The following is a 13,955-nucleotide window of genomic DNA, read 5'->3' on the forward strand; positions in this document are numbered from 1 at the left end:
AGATCCTTTGACCCTTCTGTCACTGCGGTGGAATCTATATCCTGTCCCTTTGATTCCGGCTGGATGTGTGATGGCTTCAGCCAACAGCTCATGGTGGCAGTGAAGCTGTGACTCTTCTGCGGTGGGGCCAGGGAGGGCTGTTAGCTCTGCCGTGGTTTGCCTCCCACGTTCACCCTGGGGAAGCCAGCTCTATGTGCGAAGCCCTGCTCCCCAGACAGCCACCTGGGGAGCGCCTACCTGGGCTCCAGTCAGCAGCCCTGGTGAGCTCCCAGCCAATGGACAGCAATATTGAGCCATCTTCCACCGCAGGCCAGCGGGCCTTCAGGCAGCAGTAGCCCTGCCCACACATGGCTGCCTTTGCACAAGAGGCCCCCAGGCAGAACTGCACGCTGTTCTCTTTCTATTTAGGAAAGAGGCTTTCCCAAATTTCAGGTCCACAAAAATCACAAGAAAAATAAAGTGGTTGTTCTAAGTTGGTAAACATGGGAGTAACTTGTTACACAACAGAATTGACACAGCCTATGGTCATAAATACAGAACCACCCATGTGTTCCCTTGGCTTGGGCGATTCCATAGCCACTGGGAGTGGGGGATAACATCCATCTTCTGGATCTCTTTTGAAGAAACTTGGGAATTTGGGGTGGGGGAAGATAAAGGCAACAGATTAGGTACTATTCCAAGAAAGTGTCCATGCAACCCTGTCTTTAATTCACGTCCTGCTGTATCCACGTCAGAGTGATCTGCTGCAGGGTTGGGTTCTTTTTTTGATCCCAGCAGTTGCAGTTTGGGGCTGCGTCCTTTGGAAGGTGTAGTAACACTAAGTCATTAAATCTTCTAAGAGTGCTTTTCAGCAGATGCTCATGAAATTTACACAGATGTGCCTTTCTCACTGTATGATTTGCACTGCACCCAAGTGCGGAAGCATGTATTAAAAGCCAGATTTGTAGATACTTTTAAAATAGTTTCTTTTTTTCACCTCTGTATATTTGCATAGCCAGAAAGGAAAACAAAGGGGACGTTGCTATTTACTCATTATGCATGTGGCTCTCTTACAGCAACAGATAAGACTTAGTTATGAAGAACTCATCATAGTGCATCCTTCTGTGCCTAAAACTCTAGCCCAAAAATCACAGGAAGAACTAGCCTATGGATATAGCATCTTCTAAAGTACTGGGAAGCATTCTGCATTCAGAAGCCTCTAGTGCTCCATGCATTAAAAATGAATATAGTAATAGGGTTTTAAGTGCTCATACGAATCTGCTAATGGGACCAAATTAAACAGCTGGAGTTTGTACAATCATAAAGGGCAGGTGACCCCAGTTCATACCTGGGAAGCAGTAGGTGGTTGGTTGCTGATGAGTCCTGGGGCAGGAAGTTGGCAGAGACAAGAGACAGTAGGGGGAGTTAGGCTCCTGTTCTGGGGATCAAATCCCCCTTGAATTCCAGCTTTGAAAGCCACCACCTCTGTGATAATGTGATTTACCCAATTTCTGTAAGCCTTGGTTTCCCTCATATTTAAAGCAGGAAAAATACCAGAATTATGGGGGCATCTTAATTGCAACAAAGAGGTTTGTATCTAATCTGAGAGGAGGTGTGGACCTTGCAAATGTTTAAAACTTGGAGCAAATACTTAATCACCAAATGCCAGCCAATTTGCAAAATTCGTGCTGTGCATCCATTCCCAGAGACAGTTGATGTAAATGTAAATGAGGTCGCTTTTTGAGATGGTAACTTGAAAAACTATATAAAAAGCCTTAAAATGTGTCGGTGCTCTGATCCTGCGTTTTTAATCAAAGCCTTCCTGCTATTAGCTCCAGGGATGTTCATTGCATATTGAGTATCAATTTATATATCTTATATTATGTGCCCCTTACAATGAGACAAATAGATATTTATTCATTAATATAGAATAAGAAATGGAATTCATTCTTAAAAGAAATATAGCAGTTTTGTCAAACAATAGGGTGGATACTATTCCATCTTGATAAGGTAAAGACACATATGGCTGTGTAAACACACAGATATACAATAGGTGGGTGAAAACCTAACAGGTTGTACATGCCCTGAAATATTGATCATGCCTATCTACATTTGACTTTGTCCACTAGAGAAAAGTACCACCTACCCCAATACCTACAACCTGCAGTCCTTTCTGGCCCCACCCTGACTGATGTATCAGCCAGGGCAACCTTGACAGCATGTATCTCTAGGTCATGTGATTATGGGTAATCTGTATTACCTTCCTTTGTTCATCTAGATTTCTAATTTTTCTACACTGAACGAGTACTATTACCTAGTTTTTAAAAATTGGGCCCTGAAACCCCTTGTATCATCCCAAACCTCCACCACACTGTCCCCGCCAGGTCCCACCCTTCACATACTCAGAGTCATGGCAGATGTGGGGTCATTGGTTGAGAGGGTTTGGCAAGGTGCCCCTAAGTCCCTACTGCCACTGGCTGCTAATGTGGAGTCTTCCTGATTATCAGCTTCTTTCTGCTAAAAAGATCTTAGCAGCATAGAATCAGTTATTTTTTGCTGGTTAGGACCAGCAAAGGGTGGCTCGAAGCAATGAGGAAAATGAATTGAAAATTTATAGGACACTCCATTTCTTATTGACTTGGCACATTTTGGCTGATATATATTTAAAATAGATTCTGTCTTCCTCTGAATTCTTTCACATGCAACTATAACACTTTGCTGTTTTTTTTTTTTGCCTGTGTCTATGACTGAAGAGAAACTACTAAATTATCTTTCTATCCTCAAATATACAGGAAAGATGGCATGTAGGAAAATTGCCTAGACCAAAAATATGACCCTCCTGTTGGAAGTGTAGATTATAAGACCACCAGGGGGGAAAACAGAGATAAAACAGGAACCAGTCACAGCAACATACACCTTGAGTTTCCAAATAATGCTAACATTAATCAATATAAAATAAATTAGTGTGCGTAGGCTCCCAAAATACCCAAAATTCACTGTCAAATAAATGAACTAGCATTTCCTAGGGTATCTGTCTGCTGCTCTGTTATTTTTATAGTGGCAGCCACTTCTATCTTAGATATCTTTTGATGTGTAACAAATCACCCCAAAACTTAGTGGCTTAGACAATGAATATTTATTATCTCATGGTTTATGGTTTAGGAATTCCAGGGCAGTTTGGCTGGGTGGATTAACTCAGGATCTCTCACGAGGTTGTACATAACATATTGGATAAGGCTGCTATTATGTGAAGCCTTGAGGAGGTTGGAGAAAACACTTTGTCAAGACAATCCACTCACATGGTTCTTGGCAGGAGGCCTCAGCTCCTCGTGGCACGTACCTCTGCCTAGGGGGGCTTGAGCATCCTTACAACATAGCAACTGGCTTCGAGGTGAGTGATGCAAGGGAGCTCAAGGGAGAAACCATAACACCCTCTAAGATGTGGTTTCAGAGTCACTACTGCCACATTCTCCAGAGTCCATCCCATACCCAAGTATTATCAAAGAATTTGTGGACATATTTTAAACACCATAAAACGTTACCAAAACCATGAATATTTATCTCATTTCTGATTTAGGATTATATCAATGCATATTTTTCTCTGGTTTAATTCAATGGAGTGTATATTTTTCTCAGACACTGAAACAACTTAAAATATTAACTTAATTCAGTAGAAGTATTTAATATAAAATAATAAAGTATTTAATAACATATTGGATGAGGCTGTTATTAAATATGTTATTAAAGTGCTATGTTTTAATATGTATTATTTATATATATAATATAATATACTATGTTTTAATATCTCATCTAATATGTTATTAAAAGTATTAACCTCAGATATTTTTAGAAAGACAATGAATTTTAATCTGTTTTCAGAAAACATAAAACCTATTAAGTTGGGTCATAGACCCAAACCATGATTAAGAATGACTACATTATTCCCATGGTAGATTATCTAAGACAGCCTGTGACCATCATCTGGACATTCCCACTGTACCAAGAAATAAACCAGCAGAGGGTTGAAGCCAATCCAGAGAGATGGAATATGAATAATCCATGGGAGGATGGGGTGGCTTGTTCAGAAGCAAAATATAATTCATTTTATTATTATAGTCTCTGTTTCTCCTTCCATTGTCTTAGAGAGCTACAAGAATATACAAATAGATTGATGGGTCTGTGAAGGCAGGCTGAGGCCAGTAATAGAACACTCTTGAGAGAGATGTCAGAAAGTGAACTTTGCATGTGTCCTGCAAAGGACTTGTCAGCATGGCTCATTCACTGTAGCCACTTACACACAGACACACCATTATTTTCAGGTAGTTGCCTGAACACTCTAAGAGGTTGTGGCAGGAGATAGATGTTTTTTATAGGCATTGTTCTGATGTGAGCTTTACTCTGAGAAGGATGGTGGATGGCTACGGAAACAGGAGACAAACAGCATGTTGGGCTGAGTGCTTCTAAAAGCATAGTCATCATCCAAGTGACGGATATGCTGACTTTCTGCACTGCTTGGTATATTTGGGGGGAGAGAAAGAATTCATGCTAGTTCTTACATTGACAAGTTTTGGATTTATGGAAACAGGCTTTTTAAACCCATGTCCACAAATACATTTGCTGCCTTAGAGCAAAATGAAGTAATGAACACTAGAGAGGAGTGTGTCAGCCATAGCAGTTTTGGAGAGGGACTGCTTTATCACATTTTAACCTCCTGCAAGTTCTGTTTGGCCTCCTGAAGCACCATGCTACCTTGGAGACAATCACTACAGGAATGACAAGTGTTACCATGGTGACATGGGGCACATGCGAATAAAATGGGCACCAACCCAGGATCTAGAGGAAGATTGTACTTGAGACCTGCTGATAACCATCTGCACAATGGCCATGCAACTGACAGGAGAATAGGCGTGTTTCCAAGAGCCAGCTGGCATCATGTGTCTTTTGGGATCATTTGGGATTTACAAGTTTTACTTACTTGAAAATACCCAGTATGTATTTGCCCTTAAGCTAGTGTAATGAATTTTTTTACTCCCCTCTTCACTGGGAAAAACTGGTGAGTTTACATTCTATTCTGCTATTTACCATGATCATACACCAGTGAGCCCTGCTTTTGAAAGTACATGATGCATATGTACTAAGAAGGTCCAAACAAATTGCCTTTCTGACTCAAATTTCAAAACTGATTATTTCTACATTAAGGAGAAAAACTCAAAATCCCAGAAATATTTTTTTAGAAGTTCTGCCTCTTCATAGAATTTGAAGAACACAAGGGTAAATTCTGTTTTGTTTGGTTTCATTTAGAACCCTTTAGAACAAAACAAAAGATGTTTTGTTCTGCAAGTTGTGTGTTTTTGACCGGGACTCAGACTCCACCAGCCCTTCGATGTGCTGCCATCTCTGCCATGCTGAGTGGGAGACGTGATATAGACGTGGTTTGGAGTAGGAAATACATAGTGTCCTCAGGAGGGGCATTGCATTTGGGGCACAGAGATGGCAGTGCCATCCTGGCAGGCACAGTTAACACAATTATGGGAAATGGCAGCAGAGATGTGAGTCAAGGGCTCCATGTGCAGAGCAGTTTGTGTGGTAGAGGAAGCTGGAGGCTAGGTGGCCCCAGGTACTTCCACTGACCTAGGTGGAGAGAGCAGGTGAGGGCATGGGAGAGTGGTTGAAGATGACAGTCTCCAGGATTCCTTGGACATGCTTGTGTTCCCAGCAATGTGACCCTGAAGGCTTCTTCCCATAGGCAAGTGAGAGTTGATCTAAGGGAAAGAGCACTGGGCTGAGTTAGGAAACTTGCTCCTAATTATCCAAAATTTGCCCCTCTCTCATCTACATGGTGTCTCCATGTAGATGATTCCTGTTTGGCATTTTGACAAAATTGATGGCAAAGAGAGCTGGGTGCTGAATGATGTAGCACCTAAAATTCCTTAATCAATCTCCTCCTGAAATGTGAGTGGGTCACATCCTCAGGGTGACACCCCAGTTCACACCATCTCCATGACTGAGCCTGAACTTCCTATATCCTAGCCCTGCACATTGGCTGGCCATCTGAAGACAGTCTGAGCATATTAATAAGAAGAATAACAGCTATCTCATGTATCTTTGCACAGTTTTGCATTCTGAGTTTCCTCACACTGGGGTATACCTCTGTAGCTGCTGGTCATTAGGATTTTATTAGGCATGTTTATTTCTAATAAAGAGGGCATTTGCTTGAGGTTGCCCTTCTTGGCTGCCTTTCCACAGGAGAGTGCTCTACTGAAATTGATAAGACTTTCATGTTGATCATTAAATTTTAGGGACCCCTGCAAGCTCTATAAATAGCCAACTTTGGAACCCTTTCTAGACTCTAACCAGCTCCTGACCTGGCTGCCATCGGTGCCAGTTGATGAGAGTTTCGATGTTGAAGTCAACTGACAACATGCTCCAGGAAATGTCACCTTTTCGGGCTTTATTTCGATGCCCACTCCGAGACCTGAAGAAGGCAGTGTGTGCTTCAATAGTAGTACCATTGAGACAGACCCTTAATAACTAGCATTGATAAGCCCTTTAGAAATGAAATCAGTTTCCATGCATTTCTTGACATATTTATGTTTACTCTGAAAAGGCAAAAGCATATTATATTAGTAAGAATTTAATTTTGCTCTTTGAACAAAATAAGATATGTAATAGCTAAAAGGAATGCAAAAGCAATTTGCAAACATGAAATTGCTTTAAGGAGTAAATGTAGAATGATGCTATAAAGATTATCATCAAAATTCAATTAAATGTTCATTGGTTTTTAGTTATGAAAAGAGGAACACATATAGCAGTGAAATGCTAGCCAACTGTTAATTAATAATTAGTGGAAATCATGTCTCCTGATTTGGCCCTGAAAGTTAGTGAAGCATTTCAAATAAACACTGTAAAAGCAAATTTTAAAACTACCTGGAGTGTCTGTCATTCAGCAAATCTTGGAAATTTGAACTCTTAAAGATTAAAGTTTCAGCATTTTTCTGTTTTATACAAAAAGTTTTTCTTTTTTTTTCTTGTTTTGTGTTGAAATTGTTACTTTCACCCATATATGGCTCCAAACATATAAACCATTTTAGTGTGACTGTTGAAATTATTCACTCTTGGCCTAGAGCTAATTTTCATTCCTAAAAAGATCTTCAGGGAAAGTTGTAAGTGAAAATAAGATGGTACGGCACATAAACTAGGTAGCATTCTGTAGCAGAAATCACATACATGTTTTAGAGTTTTCTTGTTTGTTTATGGAACATCTGCTTATCAAAAAGTTGCCATAGCTATTCGGAAACACATTTTTCAGTTTGTGTGTGCCAGAGAAACTTGTGCCGGAGAAACTTGACCGCTCTTGCTGATTTCAAAGCAGGGCAATATCTTTTTGGTGACATCAGCTTCCACTCCCTGTGCCGGGAACTCACTGTCCTCTGAACTGAAAGTCGGGAGTTGGGTGCCAGAGGTTGTCTCACCTGTGAGTGCATTTCCTGTAAACCCAGGTAACAGTGCCTCAGGAGATAACCTCCTTGGTTTGTACATGCATCAGCCTCAAGACAAATTCCTCAATTATCTCCAGACTATGGAAAATTCCATGTAGAGCCACCATACTCAGCAGCCTGCCATTGTCCTCACCCACCTGGCAGTCAGAATGACACTGACCAATCAATTCAAAGCTCTCAGACCGTTGTGGGCATGAAGTGAGTCTTGGTGTTCTTAATATGTGGTGTCAACTGTGTATTAGCCCACAGTCAAAGCTCCCTATGCCAGGCCCTTAATGATCATATAATCATGTGCTCCTGTTCTTAGAGTCACGCACATCAGCAGACTTCTTTAATGAGTGAAAGGAGAGACTGTTGCCTGACATTCTAAGAACTGACCCATTCAGAAAGCAGACGAGTAGATGAGGAATTTCACTAACGCACACACACACACACACACATGCACACACACACACAGACTGTATAGTATATGGGTGTAGCGATGCTGCAGAGGTTTTTACAATGCCTGTCTTCTCCAATAACTCATATCACTAAGTAAATCTGACTTCCTTTAACTTTACATATACAAACAAAGTTAAAGATGTTCTAAGATATCTGTTTTGTTTAAAAATGCATTTGAAAAACAATTCTGAATGGAACATAATTTTTTTTAGTTCTCCACGGGTGACAGTTCACTGCGTAAACTTGGACAAAGAGCATCAACAAGCCCCTGTCTGTGACACAGCCTGCCCTACCAGGGCAAGGCAAATGCCAAAATAGATAGTGAAGGAAAATGAAACCCAGATTGAACAATACCGCTCCTAAAATAGCAACAGGGCTTATAACCGCAGCAGCAGGAACGCCTGCTGATCTTTTGTAGGACCTTCTCTTCTGGCTTGTCCTGAGGGGCGCAGGGGGCACGTCAACCACAGGCAAGCACCTGTCAAGAACACAAGTTCAGAACCCCAAATCAGACGCACAGTAATAGCTCCTGGGGCAGAATTGTCTTTCTGAGGCGCTTTCCAAAGAGAACTAAAGAGTCAGCTTGCCCAGTGATCTTCACAGGCTGGAAAGACACGTTAGCGGAACACGGGCTCCGCGCTGGCAGCACACGGGGCTTTTAGCACACATTACCGCCTTTGACCTCTGCAGCGATTCTGTGGAGTAGGTCTGCGTGTCCCCATGCTACCAATGAGAAAACTGAGAGCACAGTGAGATGGGCCGAAGGCTGCACAGCTAGGGACCTCTTTCTGCCAAACCATGGGTGTAAGGGTGAACCAGACGTCAGGGAGACAGATACCTGGAAGCCCTTAAGTGAACACAGTTGAGTCGTTAAAACAGTGCGTTCCAAAGTAATTATTGAACAACCCTTATAGACACAGGGAACTGCAGACACACAGGGAGAAGGCACTGTCAACTCAGGGATGCCCAGGAAGAAGTGGCTGGAAGAAGTCAGGACTTGAGTTCCTGGGAAGGGAGATCTTAGCAAAGCAAAGGACCATGGGGGTGTGCGTGGAGGAGGTGAGCCCAGAGAGCATGCATGGAGGCAGGGGTTCTCATGGGGAGGCAGCAGAGCTAAGTGAAACTGTGAGGGTCTGCAGAATTGAAAAGCCCTCAGCTCAGCTCTAAGCCAAGGGGATCAGCCTGGAGGGATTTTACAACTATTAAATGAGAAATCCCTCTACTGGCTACTGATGTCCCAATGCCCAGAGTGAGCCAGCAGGGAGAGGGCGTTGCTGGGACTGTCAGATGACTGAACTGCGGCTTTAATATGGGTGGAAGCAGGAAATTGCCAGCCCAGTTGATGCCCAGCCCATAAGCTCTTGATAAGCATAAGTAATTCAGGAACAAACTTTGTATTTCTTAGGTCCTGCATGGGACCCAGAGATCCAATCACTTGTGAATGTTAGGGTAACAAGTCATTCCTCAACAGACGGAAACCTTGCAATTAGTCAGAATCCACATCAGCATCCCCTGATTGTGCCTGACTGGGACCTGGACCCGTGTCTGTAGCCCATTAACAGAACAGTGGTTCATCTCCTGAGGATGAGGCATTACCTGCAGCTACAGCCCACTGCCCCAGGAACATCAGGCTTTAGCAGAAAAAGAGCATTAACATATTTTCAGCCCTAACAAAGCCACATGATCTTAAACAGTCAGGTGGAAGCACAGTAGCAGTGAAGGCTGTCAGTTGTCACAGGCATAGGACTGGTGTGTGATGCCTCAGGCTGGGGTGCACAAGGTTCCTCTGACTCAGTGGCCCTTATTCACCACTCACCAGTCACTGTGGGCTATCACGACAGGAGTGTAGGGCCGTGCCCATTTATTCACTCCTTATAACTGAGAACAAATATTGACTTAGCAATTACAGAAAGCTACCACCAGACTGGACTCTCCTGAAGAATTCTACTGAATGCAAATAAGATGTTATTTATTACATTGTACTGGTCCCTTTACAGTGAGACTCTGGATGCACCTTTAACACACACTTGAGAGAGCAACAGGGTCAAAATGTAATTCTTGATGGGGATTTTATAAGAGAAATGGTTGGCACTGAGATGCTGCCACACAGGCAATGGGATTTTAAAACTGGGCAGAACCGTGACTCAGTGTGTGTTTAAAGTCTCCTTTCCATGGAAGGACGTCCTTCTCATCTCTGATAAGACATTGACTGATCGTTATTCCTGGGAATGTCTCCTCTGATGAGTCACCCAGGTGGCTTCCGGCTGATGAAAGTTGGAAGGGCTTTGAAATGTGTCTCTGTGTATTGAGAATCTGACCTAAATCACGTTAACCACAGAGACAGCCTAGGAGAGCATTTCAGAAGTGGTTCGACTGGAGGCTGACATTCCCTTCCCGCCAACCCCCAAGCTATGTCCTCAGAGTTCTGGATGGTGTCTTCCACCTGATCTGACCAGAACACTGTCTGGAATCCCTCACCTGCTGAGTTGCAGTGATTTGCAAAAATAGTAGCACTGAGGCAATCGCTGTCCTGCCCTGAAGGTGATGTGGCAATGAATCACACTGATGAATCATATAAAATTTGCCCCAAGAGATCTCTCGGGGGCCAGGTCTAAATTCAGGGTGCATCAGGCACTGATCACACAAAGAATGCCACTCTCAACTCCATGATTCAGGAAAGGAGCTGTAGAGCTTGTCACTGGAAGAGATTAGATATCATGCTATTTAACATGTAGATATAGAAATGGAAACCTAAGATCAAATGGTCACTTAGTAGCAATGCTAGGCAAACATTCAGGTCTTTTGATTTTCTCTGTCATACCCCTGGAGCACACCTCTTAATCTTTGGGAAAACACTGCACCTTTGTGTGAGAGGTTGATGACACGAGTAAATTATGGCTTCCCTGGGCAAAATTACAGTACCACTTTTTGCTGCCAGGAAAGTATTCTCCTTTCTATTAGAGAAGTTTCGGTTCTAGCATAAATAATAAACAAGGTAACAGCTACAGCCAAAAGTGTTCACCGAAAGCTTCTTTTTTGGTACTAGAATGATGAGTATATTTTCCCTAAGAACTTTCTGGCAACATGTGCAAATACAGCCACATACACAGTGACAAACTGTGCTGGTTCGCGTTTAGCTGATGACACTCTTGTTATTGAAACAGGAAGTGACTCAGCCAGGACAGATCATATATTTTATTCCGTGTATTGGCTCATTTGAAAAAAATAACCTATTGCAAGGCAACAGCATTTGTTTTCTAAATAAACCTTCTTTTTTTTGAGAAAAATGTAGCTATACATTTTTTGTAGATTAATACTTTAAAATTGTAATTAATGTTTTCTGGGAAATTTGGGGAGACTTCCTCAATTAATATATCATTAAAATATTGCAAAATAGGTTTCACAAATATTATAATAGAATCAAGGGAGTATTTTTTAATGAAAGGAAATGTGGGCCTAATATTTTTAAGGGCATGAATTTTGCATTCAGTTGTAAAACCTTTTACAACACTATAGTACCATGAGAGCTGTTACCTGGAAGCTTACATGGGGTTAGGGGGACTTTTTAAGACACTAATGTTAAAATTTTACTGATTTCAGGACTTTTGTTCATTATGACCAGAGTTGAGATAAAGTTTATCTTTGTCCATTAAAGCTTCACATCTACACAGTACAGATTAGTAATATAAAAATACATTTCAGTACAAATGCTTGAAACATTTGAACACGTTTTCATATATACAACTAAAGCTATATGCCTACTAAATGCAGAGAATATGTTTATAGTTAATGGGCTATTCAAGAACAATGTTCTACTACTGAAATGTGCCTAAAGTAAGAAAGGAGCCCTTAAGTTCTATCATTAGATGTTTACAAATTCCTCCCCTTTCCTGACTGAAACAGAAAGGCTTCACTAGCTATCGAGTTAGATACATGACATTTCTTGTCAATCACTGGTTCTTCTAGCAAGAAAAGTTTACACCAATTTTTTTAAAAGGGATATCTCTCACCCTTGGACGCTATGGAGAGACTCCATGGAAGAGCCCTGGGATCATGCGGGTCACATCATGGGCCTCTTCATGCACAGGCCATGTTGGGCACCCCCAGACCCAAGCTCACACAGCCCCTGCTCATCCCTTTCTCTCAAAGACTGACCATCTTTCTTTGTGAGAACCAGGACTGTGCTGGCTCAGTTATCCACAGTACGCTCAGATGTTACAAGGACATGGGCTTTATTTTATTTTATTTTATTTTATTTTTTCTGCTTTTCCCTCCTTAAATCTAAGAATGGATAGTTTCTATCTGTAACTGTTGATTTTATATTTTTAAATAGTGACCCAAGAAACTTAATGTCTCATTATCTCTGAAATGATTTGAGCATTCGCGGCATGCAACTATGTTGATAACAGCACAATACTGTCATTTTACTTTGTCTGGTGGGAAGATATGTTTAAAGAAAGTTCCTTTTCAAATTTTTCTTTACTAGCTCTGTGTTGGCAGTTATCTGCTGTTTCCACACTCTGCATAGATCTAATTTAGGTATTAAAAAAAAAAAGATACCCCAGACATTATCCTGGATTGGCAGCTTCAAAAACGCATGTGGTTTCAAGCCTTCATTGCAGATATAAAGCAAATTATTTCTGTAAATGTGTGAAAAATTGACTTTCCCAAAAAATGACTTGTAATACAGATGAGCTAAAACCTACTCAGGAAAACCACAGTGCCTGACATTTCTTCTCCATTATTTTTCTCAAGACATGAAGAGTCCTTGATAATTTTAGTTCTCTAAAATGACAGATTCCACCAACTTGCTTTTTAGAGCAACACGTTTTCTTGTGCTCTGTCATGTAATATTTTACCTTAAAGTAGTAAGAAAACACCTATCTGCTCTCTGCCATCTGTAAGGGCTTCTGGGCTCAGGAGAGAGACATGATTTCTCACCACAGAAGTTCAAGTCATTGTGGTTATATGCTCACTTTATATAGAGACAGTCACACCATAGCATTTTCATGCTTACCTGACAGCATGTTATTTTGAAAGACCTTTTTTTTTTTTGCCAGGCAGTTCCAGGATTTAACTCCTAATGAGATGCTACATTTCAACAAGTAACCTCTTAAAATAATGTTATAAATAGCTAATCACTCAGGGTTTTCTTTCAATTGAACTAAGGATAGGTAATTCTAGCCAAATATTTACCACCCACTCAGTCCCTAAAATTAATCATTAAAACACCCTTGAAACCTGGCATGTTTTTATGAATGTGTTTATCACAATATTATACTTTTCTCTAAAGTAAGTCTAAAGATACTCATTCAGGCTGTAATTTGCCTTAAGCCAGCTACAAACTAACAGCCCATGAATTAATTCAGCCATGATACAGCCCAAAGACACTCGTGTGTATGTGTTTGTATCTGTATGTCTGTGTGTTTTTGTATATGGAAATGTGTATCTGTGTGTCTCTGTGTGAGTGCCCAGTTCCCAGCCAAGGCTATTTCTAGGAGACGTAAAAGCCAAGCAAACAAAGAAATCAGGGAAGATGGTGTATGTTTGGACCAGGATCATGTGACAAGTTATATGGAAGTGCAGTGGGCACAGCCTGCTGTACAAACAGCCACCACACACCACGAAGGCACCACAGTGGTAGAGACACTGGGGCTTCTCTACGATCTGAGGCTGTTTAAAGGGCAGCGTATGATCAGATGCCTCTGTAACTAAGAGGACATGGAAATGTGGTAGAAACAAAACAAAACATGTGTTCTTCCTCCAGGAATGTACCCACCGTTCCATGATCATCTTGTGGCTGCCCCTTAGCACCTAAAGGAGCAAAACAAACCTCTGCAGTCTGCTGAGTGGGTACCCCTCTCTTTGTATCTGCAGAATCTTCCTGGGAGTAGGGCTGGATATGGTCACTGTGCCTTAAAATTGCATTTGTAATTAGTAGAGCTTGTATTATGAGCTAAGCATACATTGTGTCACATAACCTCCAACCATTCCTATAATGGAAGAATGTTTTTAACAGAAATTCAGAAGTTGAGC

The 13,955-nt window shown here is 41.4% G+C and overlaps 1 protein-coding gene across 1 annotated transcript in view; it reads right to left on the reverse strand.

The window, feature by feature from the left end:
- LOC140847885 (uncharacterized) overlaps positions 1–13,955 on the reverse strand; it is a 28,430-nt gene that overhangs the window by 2,715 nt on the left and 11,760 nt on the right. The window lies entirely within an intron of this gene.

Source organism: Manis javanica, chromosome 2 (assembly GCF_040802235.1).
Source record: "Manis javanica isolate MJ-LG chromosome 2, MJ_LKY, whole genome shotgun sequence".
Taxonomy (NCBI): Eukaryota; Metazoa; Chordata; class Mammalia; order Pholidota; family Manidae; genus Manis; species Manis javanica.